This window comes from Anopheles coustani, assembly GCF_943734705.1.
Source record: "Anopheles coustani chromosome X unlocalized genomic scaffold, idAnoCousDA_361_x.2 X_unloc_9, whole genome shotgun sequence".
NCBI classification, from domain to species: domain Eukaryota; kingdom Metazoa; phylum Arthropoda; class Insecta; order Diptera; family Culicidae; genus Anopheles; species Anopheles coustani.
The window spans coordinates 6,474-22,500 of NW_026525203.1; positions in this window are offsets into that span (position 1 = coordinate 6,474).

Here is a 16,027-nt window from a genome sequence, read left to right on the forward strand (position 1 = left end):
AAGACCTTTCCAACGATATGCGCTTTGCCTCGCTCGGCCATCGACAGCCGAAGTTATTCATGGTACTTGGTACCTTACCCTGTTTTCACCATACTTGTTCGTACTTGGGTACAAACTTTGGATCGCCCATATCTCCACTTTGGAGGCCAGCCAGCACCTTGGCCTCATATACTTTCTTGTTGGTCATACCATGCACCAAATATAATTGTTCTACGCCAACTTGCTATCTCTTCTCCAACTTGCAGTTATTCTTGGTCCAAGTCCCATTTCATTCGTTTTCGGACCCATTTTGCTATATGTCTCACTAATAGCTTCGGCCATTGACAAGCTGATTTTTTATTTGTATTTTTCCTTGATAGTCCCACTTAAGATCATTCCAAAACACAACGCAACTTGTCGCTCGGTGGCAAACTGACCGAGTTATAATTCATGAAAGGTACCTCTACCTGGTACAGCACATGGTCGGCCCAAAACATAAACCGACCAAACGACCGACTTGCAGCACCCTGATCGGGTTGCTTCCATATAATGAAATTTGCGTCTATACCCACCCAACGTATGAATATTCTACGCCAAGTCGCTATCTCTTACCGGTCAGCCGGTATTCACCTTCCAAGGGTGATTTTGGTCAAGTGCCATTTCCTGCGACTTGGTCCCCGAATTGGACCATCATCACCTAATATCTCCGTGGTCTTTCAATTCAGCCTCATAAAACTTTCAGGGTAGATAGGTCTCCCCAAGACCTTTCCAACGATATGCCAATTGTCTCGCTAGGCCATCTACAGCCGAAGTTATTCATGGTACTTGGTACCTTACCCTGTTTTCACCATACTTGTTCGTACTTGGGTGCAAAACATGAATCACCCATATCTCCACTTTGGGGGCCAGCTACCGCCTTGTCCCCATATACTTTTTTGTTGGTTATGTTATGCACAATTTATAAATATTCTACGCCAACTTGCTACCTCGTCTCCAACTTGCCGTTATTCTTGGTCCAAGTCTCATTTCATTAGTTTTATGACCCTTGTTGCTCTATGTTTCACTAATAGCTTCGCCCACCAACATGCTGATTTTCTGTTTGTATTTTTCCGTAATAGTTTTACTCAAAACCATTCCAAATCACACCGCAGATTGTCGCTCGGAGGCAAACTGACCGAGTTATAATTCATGAAAGGTACCTCAACCTGGTACAGCACATGGTCGGCCCAAAACATAAACCGACCAAACGACCGACTTGGAGCACCCTGACCGGGTTGCTCCCATATAATGAAAGTTGCGTCTTCCAACGTCCAACATATAAATATTCTACGACAAGTCGCTATCTCTTATCGGTCAGCCGGTATTCACGACTCAAAGGTGAAAATGTATGGAGAGCGTTCACAAAATTCCGGACGAATTTTGTTAACGTGTTTTTCCGTTTTCTCTCAATTGCGGGCGAACTAAGCGTCGGATCGAAAAAAACCCAAAAGTAAAATGTGTTTAAAAACCCGATTTCTACATTATTGCCGAAGACACCAAAGCGCTATCTCGAAATTTTAAAAATCGATCGAAAATGTATGGACGGCGTTCACAAAATTCGTCCGGAATTTTGTAAACGTGTTTTTTCGTTTTCTCGCGATTGCGGGCGAACTAAGCGTCGGATCGAAAAAAAACCAAAAGTAAAATGTGTTTAAAAACCCGATTTCTACATTATTGCCGAAGACACCAAAGCGCTATCTCGAAATTTTAAAAATCGATCGAAAATGTATGGACGGCGATCACAAAATTCCGGACGAATTTTGTAAACGTGTTTTTTCGTTTTCTCGCGATTGCGGGCGAACCAAGCGACGGATCGAAAAAAACCCAAAAGTAAAATGTGTTTAAAAACCCGATTTCTACATTATTGCCGAAGACACCAAAGCGCTATCTCGAAATTTTAAAAATCGATCGAAAATGTATGGACGGCGATCACAAAATTCCGGACGAATTTTGTAAACGTGTTTTTTCGTTTTCTCTCAATTGCGGGCGAACTAAGCGTCGGATCGAAAAAAACCCAAAAGTAAAATGTGTTTAAAAACCCGATTTCTACATTATTGCCGAAGACACCAAAGCGCTATCTCGAAATTTTAAAAATCGATCGAAAATGTATGGACGGCGATCACAAAATTCGTCCGGAATTTTGTAAACGTGTTTTTCCGTTTTCTCGCGATTGCGGGCGAACCAAGCGACGGATCGAAAAAAACCCAAAAGTAAAATGTGTTTAAAAACCCGATTTCTACATTATTGCCGAAGACACCAAAGCGCTATCTCGAAATTTTAAAAATCGATCGAAAATGTATGGACGGCGTTCACAAAATTCGTCCGGAATTTTGTAAACGTGTTTTTCGTTTTCTCGCGATTGCGGGCGAACCAAGCGACGGATCGAAAAAAACCCAAAAGTAAAATGTGTTTAAAAACCCGATTTCTACATTATTGCCGAAGACACCAAAGCGCTATCTCGAAATTTTAAAAATCGATCGAAAATGTATGGACGGCGTTCACAAAATTCGTCCGGAATTTTGTAAACGTGTTTTTCCGTTTTCTCTCGATTGCGCGCGAACTATGCGTCGGATCGAAAAAAACCCAAAAGTAAAATGTGTTTAAAAACCCGATTTCTACATTATTGCCGAAGACACCAAAGCGCTATCTCGAAATTTTAAAAATCGATCGAAAATGTATGGACGGCGATCACAAAATTCCGGACGAATTTTGTAAACGTGTTTTTTCGTTTTCTCGCGATTGCGGGCGAACCAAGCGACGGATCGAAAAAAACCCAAAAGTAAAATGTGTTTAAAAACCCGATTTCTACATTATTGCCGAAGACACCAAAGCGCTATCTCGAAATTTTAAAAATCGATCGAAAATGTATGGACGGCGTTCACAAAATTCGTCCGGAATTTTGTAAACGTGTTTTTCCGTTTTCTCTCGATTGCGCGCGAACTATGCGTCGGATCGAAAAAAACCCAAAAGTAAAATGTGTTTAAAAACCCGATTTCTACATTATTGCCGAAGACACCAAAGCGCTATCTCGAAATTTTAAAAATCGATCGAAAATGTATGGACGGCGATCACAAAATTCCGGACGAATTTTGTGAACGTGTTTTTTCGTTTTCTCGCGATTGCGGGCGAACCAAGCGACGGATCGAAAAAAACCCAAAAGTAAAATGTGTTTAAAAACCCGATTTCTACATTATTGCCGAAGACACCAAAGCGCTATCTCGAAATTTTAAAAATCGATCGAAAATGTATGGACGGCGTTCACAAAATTCGTCCGGAATTTTGTAAACGTGTTTTTTCGTTTTCTCGCGATTGCGGGCGAACCAAGCGACGGATCGAAAAAAACCCAAAAGTAAAATGTGTTTAAAAACCCGATTTCTACATTATTGCCGAAGACACCAAAGCGCTATCTCAAAATTTTAAAAATCGATCGAAAATGTATGGACGGCGTTCACAAAATTCGTCCGGAATTTTGTAAACCTGTTTTTTCGTTTTCTCGCGATTGCGGGCGAACCAAGCGACGGATCGAAAAAAACCCAAAAGTAAAATGTGTTTAAAAACCCGATTTCTACATTATTGCCGAAGACACCAAAGCGCTATCTCGAAATTTTAAAAATCGATCGAAAATGTATGGACGGCGATCACAAAATTCGTCCGGAATTTTGTAAACGTGTTTTTCCGTTTTCTCTCGATTGCGCGCGAACTATGCATCGGATCGAAAAAAACCCAAAAGTAAAATGTGTTTAAAAACCCGATTTCTACATTATTGCCGAAGACACCAAAGCGCTATCTCGAAATTTTAAAAATCGATCGAAAATGTATGGACGGCGTTCACAAAATTCGTCCGGAATTTTGTAAACGTGTTTTTCCGTTTTCTCTCAATTGCGGGCGAACTAAGCGTCGGATCGAAAAAAACCCAAAAGTAAAATGTGTTTAAAAACCCGATTTCTACATTATTGCCGAAGACACCAAAGCGCTATCTCGAAATTTTAAAAATCGATCGAAAATGTATGGACGGCGATCACAAAATTCGTCCGGAATTTTGTAAACGTGTTTTTTCGTTTTCTCGCGATTGCGGGCGAACCAAGCGACGGATCGAAAAAAACCCAAAAGTAAAATGTGTTTAAAAACCCGATTTCTACATTATTGCCGAAGACACCAAAGCGCTATCTCGAAATTTTAAAAATCGATCGAAAATGTATGGACGGCGTTCACAAAATTCGTCCGGAATTTTGTAAACGTGTTTTTTCGTTTTCTCGCGATTGCGGGCGAACCAAGCGACGGATCGAAAAAAACCCAAAAGTAAAATGTGTTTAAAAACCCGATTTCTACATTATTGCCGAAGACACCAAAGCGCTATCTCGAAATTTTAAAAATCGATCGAAAATGTATGGACGGCGATCACAAAATTCGTCCGGAATTTTGTAAACGTGTTTTTCCGTTTTCTCTCGATTGCGCGCGAACTATGCGTCGGATCGAAAAAAACCCAAAAGTAAAATGTGTTTAAAAACCCGATTTCTACATTATTGCCGAAGACACCAAAGCGCTATCTCGAAATTTTAAAAATCGATCGAAAATGTATGGACGGCGTTCACAAAATTCGTCCGGAATTTTGTAAACGTGTTTTTCCGTTTTCTCGCGATTGCGCGCGAACTATGCGTCGGATCGAAAAAAACCCAAATGTAAAATGTGTTTAAAAACCCGATTTCTACATTATTGCCGAAGACACCAAAGCGCTATCTCGAAATTTTAAAAATCGATCGAAAATGTATGGACGGCGTTCACAAAATTCGTCTAGAATTTTGTAAACGTGTTTTTCCGTTTTCTCTAAATTGCGGGCGAACTAAGCGTCGGATCGAAAAAAACCCAAAAGTAAAATGTGTTTAAAAACCCGATTTCTACATTATTGCCGAAGACACCAAAGCGCTATCTCGAAATTTTAAAAATCGATCGAAAATGTATGGACGGCGATCACAAAATTCCGGATGAATTTTGTAAACGTGTTTTTCCGTTTTCTCTCAATTGCGGGCGAACTAAGCGTCGGATCGAAAAAAACCCAAAAGTAAAATGTGTTTAAAAACCCGATTTCTACATTATTGCCGAAGACACCAAAGCGCTATCTCGAAATTTTAAAAATCGATCGAAAATGTATGGACGGCGATCACAAAATTCCGGACGAATTTTGTAAACGTGTTTTTTCGTTTTCTCGCGATTGCGGGCGAACCAAGCGACGGATCGAAAAAAACCCAAAAGTAAAATGTGTTTAAAAACCCGATTTCTACATTATTGCCGAAGAAACCAAAGCGCTATCTCGAAATTTTAAAAATCGATCGAAAATGTATGGACGGCGATCACAAAATTCGTCCGGAATTTTGTAAACGTGTTTTTTCGTTTTCTTGCGATTGCGGGCGAACTAAGCGTCGGATCGAAAAAAACCCAAAAGTAAAATGTGTTTAAAAACCCGATTTCTACATTATTGCCGAAGACACCAAAGCGCTATCTCGAAATTTTAAAAATCGATCGAAAATGTATGGACGGCGATCACAAAATTCGTCCGGAATTTTGTAAACGTGTTTTTTCGTTTTCTCGCGATCGCGGGCGAACCAAGCGACGGATCGAAAAAAACCCAAAGTAAAATGTGTTTAAAAACCCGATTTCTACATTATTGCCCAAGACACCAAAGCGCTATCTCGAAATTTTTAAAATCGATCGAAAATGTATGGACGGCGATCACAAAATTCGTCCGGAATTTTGTAAACGTGTTTTTTCGTTTTCTCGCGATTGCGGGCGAACCAAGCGACGGATCGAAAAAAACCCAAAAGTAAAATGTGTTTAAAAACCCGATTTCTACATTATTGCCGAAGACACCAAAGCGCTATCTCGAAATTTTAAAAATCGATCGAAAATGTATGGACGGCGATCACAAAATTCGTCCGGAATTTTTTAAACGTGTTTTTTCGTTTTCTCGCGATTGCGGGCGAACCAAGCGACGGATCGAAAAAAACCCAAAAGTAAAATGTGTTTAAAAACCCGATTTCTACATTATTGCCGAAGACACCAAAGCGCTATCTCGAAATTTTAAAAATCGATCGAAAATGTATGGACGGCGATCACAAAATTCGTCCGGAATTTTGTAAACGTGTTTTTTCGTTTTCTCGCGATTGCGGGCGAACCAAGCGACGGATCGAAAAAAACCCAAAAGTAAAATGTGTTTAAAAACCCGATTTCTACATTATTGCCGAAGACACCAAAGCGCTATCTCGAAATTTTAAAAATCGATCGAAAATGTATGGACGGCGATCACAAAATTCGTCCGGAATTTTGTAAACGTGTTTTTTCGTTTTCTCGCGATCGCGGGCGAACCAAGCGACGGATCGAAAAAAACCCAAAAGTAAAATGTGTTTAAAAACCCGATTTCTACATTATTGCCCAAGACACCAAAGCGCTATCTCGAAATTTTTAAAATCGATCGAAAATGTATGGACGGCGTTCACAAAATTCGTCCGGAATTTTGTAAACGTGTTTTTACGTTTTCTCTCAATTGCGGGCGAACCAAGCGACGGATCGAAAAAAACCCAAAAGTAAAATGTGTTTAAAAACCCGATTTCTACATTATTGCCGAAGACACCAAAGCGCTATCTCGAAATTTTAAAAATCGATCGAAAATGTATGGACGGCGATCACAAAATTCGTCCGGAATTTTGTGAACGTGTTTTTTCGTTTTCTCGCGATTGCGGGCGAACCAAGCGACGGATCGAAAAAAACCCAAAAGTAAAATGTGTTTAAAAACCCGATTTCTACATTATTGCCGAAGACACCAAAGCGCTATCTCGAAATTTTAAAAATCGATCGAAAATGTATGGACGGCGATCACAAAATGGAGTCGATCTAGGCAAATTCTAAAATTCTATGAATTTATGAAAAATCGACTAAGTCCGAGATGCCTTTAAGTAGGGATGCTGTATTAAGATGGGAGATGAAGTAGATCAAGATTCATCTCCATGCAGCATCCCATTCATCTCCCAGCATCCTAACATATGAATTTCTTAGAATTTATGAAAAATCGACTAAGTCCGAGATGCCTTTAAGTAGGGATGCTGTATTAAGATGGGAGATGAAGAAGATCAAGATTCATCTCCATGCAGCATCCCATTCATCTCCCAGCATCCTAACATATGAATTTCTTAGAATTTATGAAAAATCGACTAAGTCCGAGATGGCTTCAAGTAGGGATGCTGTATTAAGATGGGAGATGTAGGAGATCAAGATGCATCTCCATGCAGCATCCCATTCATCTCCCAGCATCCTAACATATGAATTTCTATGAATTTATGAAAAATCGACTAAGTCCGAGATGCCTTTAAGTAGGGATGCTGTATTAAGATGGGAGATGAAGAAGATCAAGATTCATCTCCATGCAGCATCCCATTCATCTCGCAGCATCCTAACATATGAATTTCTTAGAATTTATGAAAAATCGACTAAGTCCGAGATGCCTATAAGTAGGGATGCTGTATTAAGATGGGAGATGAAGAAGATCAAGATTCATCTCCATGCAGCATCCCATTCATCTCGCAGCATCCTTACATATGAATTTCTTAGAATTTATGAAAAATCGACTAAGTCCGAGATGCCTTTAAGTAGGGATGCTGTATTAAGATGGGAGATGAAGAAGATCAAGATTCATCTCCATGCAGCATCCCATTCATCTCGCAGCATCCAAACATATGAATTTCTTAGAATTTATGAAAAATCGACTAAGTCCGAGATGCCTATAAGTAGGGATGCTGTATTAAGATGGGAGATGAAGAAGATCAAGATTTATCTCCATGCAGCATCCCATTCATCTCGCAGCATCCTAACATATGAATTTCTTAGAATTTATGAAAAATCGACTAAGTCCGAGATGCCTTTAAGTACGGATGCTGTATTGAGATGGGAGATGAAGAAGATCAAGATTCATCTCCATGCAGCATCCCATTCATCTCGCAGCATCCTAACATATGTTTTTCTTGGAATTTATGAAAAATCGACTAAGTCCGAGATGCCTTTAAGTAGGGATGCTGTATTAAGATGGGAGATGAAGAAGATCAAGATTCATCTCCATGCAGCATCCCATTCATCTCGCAGCATCCTAACATATGAATTTCTTAGAATTTATGAAAAATCGACTAAGTCCGAGATGCCTTTAAGTACGGATGCTGTATTGAGATGGGAGATGAAGAAGATCAAGATTCATCTCCATGCAGCATCCCATTCATCTCGCAGCATCCTAACATATGTTTTTCTTGGAATTTATGAAAAATCGACTAAGTCCGAGATGCCTTTAAGTAGGGATGCTGTATTAAGATGGGAGATGAAGAAGATCAAGATTCATCTCCATGCAGCATCCCATTCATCTCGCAGCATCCTAACATATGAATTTCTTAGAATTTATGAAAAATCGACTAAGTCCGAGATGCCTTTAAGTACGGATGCTGTATTAAGATGGGAGATGAAGAAGATCAAGATTCATCTCCATGCAGCATCCCATTCATCTCGCAGCATCCTAACATATGAATTTCTTAGAATTTATGAAAAATCGACTAAGTCCGAGATGCCTTTAAGCAGGGATGCTGTATTGAGATGGGAGATGGAGAAGATCAAGATTCATCTCCATGCAGCATCCCATTCATCTCGCAGCATCCTAACATATGAATTTCTTAGAATTTATGAAAAATCGACTAAGTCCGAGATGCCTATAAGTAGGGATGCTGTATTGAGATGGGAGATGAAGAAGATCAAGATTCATCTCCATGCAGCATCCCACTCATCTCGCAGCATCCAAACATATGAATTTCTTAGAATTTATGAAAAATCGACTAAGTCCGAGATGCCTTTAAGTTGGGATGCTGTATTAAGATGAGAGATGAAGAAGATCAAGATTCATCTCCATGCAGCATCCCATTCATCTCGCAGCATCCTAACATATGTTTTTCTTAGAATTTATGAAAAATCGACTAAGTCCGAGATGCCTATAAGTAGGGATGCTGTATTAAGATGGGAGATGAAGAAGATCAAGATTCATCTCCATGCAGCATCCCATTCATCTCGCAGCATCCTAACATATGTTTTTCTTGGAATTTATGAAAAATCGACTAAGTCCGAGATGCCTTTAAATAGGGATGCTGTATTAAGATGGGAGATGAAGAAGATCAAGATTCATCTCCATGCAGCATCCCATTCATCTCCCAGCATCCTAACATATGAATTTCTATGAATTTATGAAAAATCGACTAAGTCCGAGATGCCTTTAAGTAGGGATGCTGTATTGAGATGGGAGATGGAGTAGATCAAGATTCATCTCCATGCAGCATCCCATTCATCTCGCAGCATCCTAACATATGAATTTCTTAGAATTTATGAAAAATCGACTAAGTCCGAGATGCCTTTAAGTAGGGATGCTGTATTGAGATGAGAGATGAAGAAGATCAAGATTCATCTCCATGCAGCATCCCATTTATCTCGCAGCATCCTAACATATGTTTTTCTTAGAATTTATGAAAAATCGACTAAGTCCGAGATGCCTTTAAGTAGGGATGCTGTATTGAGATGGGAGATGAAGAAGATCAAGATTCATCTCCATGCAGCATCCCATTCATCTCCCAGCATCCTAACATATGTTTTTCTTAGAATTTATGGAAAATCGACTAAGTCCGAGATGCCTTTAAGTAGGGATGCTGTATTAAGATGGGAGAAGTAGGAGATCAAGATTCATCTCCATGCAGCATCCCATTCATCTCCTAGCATCCTAACATATAAATTTCTTAGAATTTATGAAAAATCGACTAAGTCCGAGATGCCTTTAAGTAGGGATGCTGTATTAAGATGGGAGATGAATAAGATCAAGATTCATCTCCATGCAGCATCCCATTCATCTCCCAGCATCCTAACATATGTTTTTCTTAGAATTTATGGAAAATCGACTAAGTCCGAGATGCCTTTAAGTAGGGATGCTGTATTAAGATGGGAGATGAAGAAGATCAAGATTCATCTCCATGCAGCATCCCATTCATCTCCCAGCATCCTAACATATGTTTTTCTTAGAATTTATGGAAAATCGACTAAGTCCGAGATGCCTTTAAGAAGGGATGCTGTATTAAGATGGGAGATGAAGAAGATCAAGATTCATCTCCATGCAGCATCCCATTCATCTCGCAGCATCCTTACATATGTTTTTCTTAGAATTTATGAAAAATCGACTAAGTCCGAGATGCCTTTAAGTAGGGATGCTGTATTGAGATGGGAGATGAAGAAGATCAAGATTCATCTCCATGCAGCATCCCATTCATCTCGCAGCATCCTAACATATGAATTTCTTAGAATTTATGAAAAATCGACTAAGTCCGAGATGCCTTTAAGTAGGGATGCTGTATTAAGATGGGAGAAGTAGGAGATCAAGATTCATCTCCATGCAGCATCCCATTCATCTCCTAGCATCCTAACATATAAATTTCTTAGAATTTATGAAAAATCGACTAAGTCCGAGATGCCTTTAAGTAGGGATGCTGTATTAAGATGGGAGATGAAGAAGATCAAGATTCATCTCCATGCAGCATCCCAATTATCTCGCAGCATCCTAACATATGAATTTCTATGAATTTATGAAAAGTCGACTAAGTCCGAGATGCCTTTAAGTAGGGATGCTGTATTAAGATGGGAGATGTAGGAGATCAAGATTCATCTCCATGCAGCATCCCATTCATCTCCCAGCATCCTTACATATGTTTTTCTTAGAATTTATGAAAAATCGACTAAGTCCGGGATGCCTTTAAGTAGGGATGCTGTATTAAGACGGGAGATGAAGAAGATCAAGATTCATCTCCATGCAGCATCCCATTCATCTCGCAGCATCCTAACATATGTTTTTCTTAGAATTTATGAAAAATCGACTAAGTCCGAGATGCCTTTAAGTAGGGATGCTGTATTAAGATGGGAGAAGTAGGAGATCAAGATTCATCTCCATGCAGCATCCCATTCATCTCCTAGCATCCTAACATATAAATTTCTTAGAATTTATGAAAAATCGACTAAGTCCGAGATGCCTTTAAGCAGGGATGCTGTATTGAGATGGGAGATGGAGAAGATCAAGATTCATCTCCATGCAGCATCCCATTCATCTCGCAGCATCCTAACATATGAATTTCTTAGAATTTATGAAAAATCGACTAAGTCCGAGATGCCTATAAGTAGGGATGCTGTATTGAGATGGGAGATGAAGAAGATCAAGATTCATCTCCATGCAGCATCCCACTCATCTCGCAGCATCCAAACATATGAATTTCTTAGAATTTATGAAAAATCGACTAAGTCCGAGATGCCTTTAAGTTGGGATGCTGTATTAAGATGAGAGATGAAGAAGATCAAGATTCATCTCCATGCAGCATCCCATTCATCTCGCAGCATCCTAACATATGTTTTTCTTAGAATTTATGAAAAATCGACTAAGTCCGAGATGCCTATAAGTAGGGATGCTGTATTAAGATGGGAGATGAAGAAGATCAAGATTCATCTCCATGCAGCATCCCATTCATCTCGCAGCATCCTAACATATGTTTTTCTTGGAATTTATGAAAAATCGACTAAGTCCGAGATGCCTTTAAATAGGGATGCTGTATTAAGATGGGAGATGAAGAAGATCAAGATTCATCTCCATGCAGCATCCCATTCATCTCCCAGCATCCTAACATATGAATTTCTATGAATTTATGAAAAATCGACTAAGTCCGAGATGCCTTTAAGTAGGGATGCTGTATTGAGATGGGAGATGTAGTAGATCAAGATTCATCTCCATGCAGCATCCCATTCATCTCGCAGCATCCTAACATATGAATTTCTTAGAATTTATGAAAAATCGACTAAGTCCGAGATGCCTTTAAGTAGGGATGCTGTATTGAGATGAGAGATGAAGAAGATCAAGATTCATCTCCATGCAGCATCCCATTTATCTCGCAGCATCCTAACATATGTTTTTCTTAGAATTTATGAAAAATCGACTAAGTCCGAGATGCCTTTAAGTAGGGATGCTGTATTGAGATGGGAGATGAAGAAGATCAAGATTCATCTCCATGCAGCATCCCATTCATCTCCCAGCATCCTAACATATGTTTTTCTTAGAATTTATGGAAAATCGACTAAGTCCGAGATGCCTTTAAGTAGGGATGCTGTATTAAGATGGGAGAAGTAGGAGATCAAGATTCATCTCCATGCAGCATCCCATTCATCTCCTAGCATCCTAACATATAAATTTCTTAGAATTTATGAAAAATCGACTAAGTCCGAGATGCCTTTAAGTAGGGATGCTGTATTAAGATGGGAGATGAATAAGATCAAGATTCATCTCCATGCAGCATCCCATTCATCTCCCAGCATCCTAACATATGTTTTTCTTAGAATTTATGGAAAATCGACTAAGTCCGAGATGCCTTTAAGTAGGGATGCTGTATTAAGATGGGGATGAAGAAGATCAAGATTCATCTCCATGCAGCATCCCATTCATCTCCCAGCATCCTAACATATGTTTTTCTTAGAATTTATGGAAAATCGACTAAGTCCGAGATGCCTTTAAGAAGGGATGCTGTATTAAGATGGGAGATGAAGAAGATCAAGATTCATCTCCATGCAGCATCCCATTCATCTCGCAGCATCCTTACATATGTTTTTCTTAGAATTTATGAAAAATCGACTAAGTCCGAGATGCCTTTAAGTAGGGATGCTGTATTGAGATGGGAGATGAAGAAGATCAAGATTCATCTCCATGCAGCATCCCATTCATCTCGCAGCATCCTAACATATGAATTTCTTAGAATTTATGAAAAATCGACTAAGTCCGAGATGCCTTTAAGTAGGGATGCTGTATTAAGATGGGAGAAGTAGGAGATCAAGATTCATCTCCATGCAGCATCCCATTCATCTCCTAGCATCCTAACATATAAATTTCTTAGAATTTATGAAAAATCGACTAAGTCCGAGATGCCTTTAAGTAGGGATGCTGTATTAAGATGGGAGATGAAGAAGATCAAGATTCATCTCCATGCAGCATCCCAATTATCTCGCAGCATCCTAACATATGAATTTCTATGAATTTATGAAAAGTCGACTAAGTCCGAGATGCCTTTAAGTAGGGATGCTGTATTAAGATGGGAGATGTAGGAGATCAAGATTCATCTCCATGCAGCATCCCATTCATCTCCCAGCATCCTTACATATGTTTTTCTTAGAATTTATGAAAAATCGACTAAGTCCGGGATGCCTTTAAGTAGGGATGCTGTATTAAGACGGGAGATGAAGAAGATCAAGATTCATCTCCATGCAGCATCCCATTCATCTCGCAGCATCCTAACATATGTTTTTCTTAGAATTTATGAAAAATCGACTAAGTCCGAGATGCCTTTAAGTAGGGATGCTGTATTAAGACGGGAGATGAAGAAGATAAAGATTCATCTCAATGCAGCATCCCATTCATCTCGCAGCATCCTAACATATGTTTTTCTTAGACTTTATGAAAAATCGACTTAGTCCGAGATGCCTTTAAGTAGGGATGCTGTATTAAGATGGGAGATGAAGAAGATCAAGATTCATCTCCATGCAGCATCCCATTCATCTCCCAGCATCCTAACATATGTTTTTCCATGAATTTATGAAAAATCGACTAAGTCCGAGATGCCTTTACGTAGGGATGCTGTTTTAAGATGGGAGATGAAGAAGATCAAGATACATCTCCATGCAGCATCCCATTCATCTCCCAGCATCCTAACATATGTTTTTCATAGAATTTATGAAAAATCGACTAAGTCCGAGATGCCTTTAAGTAGGGATGCTGTATTAAGATAGGAGATGAAGAAGATCAAGATACATCTCCATGCAGCATCCCATTCATCTCCCAGCATCCTAACATATGTTTTTCATAGAATTTATGAAAAATCGACTAAGTCCGAGATGCCTTTAAGTAGGGATGCTGTATTAAGATGGGAGATGTAGAAGATCAAGATTCATCTCCATGCAGCATCCCATTCATCTCGCAGCATCCTAACATATGAATTTCTTAGAATTTATGAAAAATCGACTAAGTCCGAGATGCCTTTAAGTAGGGATGCTGTATTAAGATGGGAGAAGAAGTAGATCAAGATTCATCTCCATGCAGCATCCCATTCATCTCGCAGCATCCTAACATATGAATTTCTTAGAATTTATGAAAAATCGACTAAGTCCGAGATGCCTTTAATAAGGGATGCTGTATTGAGATGGGAGATGTAGGAGATCAAGATTCATCTCCATGCAGCATCCCATTCATCTCGCAGCATCCTTACATATGAATTTCTTAGAATTTATGAAAAATCGACTAAGTCCGAGATGTCTTTAAGTAGGGATGCTGTATTGAGATGGGAGATGTAGGAGATCAAGATTCATCTCAATGCAGCATCCCATTCGTCTCGCAGCATCCTAACATATGTTTTTCTTAGAATTTATGAAAAATCGACTAAGTCCGAGATGCCTTTAAGTAGGGATGCTGTATTAAGATAGGAGATGAAGAAGATCAAGATACATCTCCATGCAGCATCCCATTCATCTCCCAGCATCCTAACATATGTTTTTCATAGAATTTATGAAAAATCGACTAAGTCCGAGATGCCTTTAAGTAGGGATGCTGTATTAAGATGGGAGATGAAGAAGATCAAGATACATCTCCATGCAGCATCCCATTCATCTCCCAGCATCCTAACATATGTTTTTCTTAGAATTTATGAAAAATCGACTAAGTCCGTAATAAGTAGGGATGCTGTATTAAGACGGGAGATGAAGAAGATCAAGATTCATCTCCATGCAGCATCCCATTCATCTCTTAGCATCCAAACATATGTTTTTCTTAGAATTTATGAAAAATCGACTAAGTCCGAGATGCCTTTAAGTAGGGATGCTGTATTAAGATGGGAGATGAAGAAGATCAAGATTCATCTCCATGCAGCATCCCATTCATCTCGCAGCATCCTAACATATGTTTTTTTTAGAATTTATGAAAAATCGACTAGGTCCGAGATGCCTTTAAGCAGGGATGCTGTATTAAGATGGGAGATGAAGAATATCAAGATTCATCTCCATGCAGCATCCCATTCATCTCGCAGCATCCTTACATATGTTTTTCTTAGAATTTATGAAAAATCGACTAAGTCCGAGATGCCTTTAAGCAGGGATGCTGTATTAAGATGGGAGATGAAGAATATCAAGATTCATCTCAGTGCAGCATACCATTCATCTCGCAGCATCCTTACATATGTTTTTCTTAGAATTTATGAAAAATCGACTAAGTCCGAGATGCCTTTAAGCAGGGATGCTGTATTGAGATGGGAGATGAAGAATATCAAGATTCATCTCAGTGCAGCATACCATTCATCTCGCAGCATCCTAACATATGTTTTTCTTAGAATTTATGAAAAATCGACTAAGTCAGAGATGCCTTTAAGTAGGGATGCTGTATTGAGATTGGAGATGTAGGAGATCAAGATTCATCTCCATGCAGCATCCCATTCATCTCGCAGCATCCTAACATATGAATTTCTTAGAATTTATGAAAAATCGACTAAGTCCGAGATGCCTTTAAGTAGGGATGCTGTATTAAGATGGGAGATGAAGAAGATCAAGATTCATCTCCATGCAGCATCCCATTCATCTCGCAGCATCCTAACATATGTTTTTATTAGAACTTATGAAAAATCGACTTAGTCCGAGATGCCTTTAAGAAGGGATGCTGTATTAAGATTGGAGATGAAGAAGATCAAGATTCATCTCCATGCAGCATCCCATTCATCTCCCAGCATCCTAACATATGTTTTTCTTAGAATTTATGAAAAATCGACTAAGTCCGAGATGCCTTTAAGTAGGGATGCTGTATTAAGATGGGAGATGAAGAAGATCAAGATTCATCTCCATGCAGCATCCCATACATCTCCCAGCATCCTAACATATGTTTTTCTTA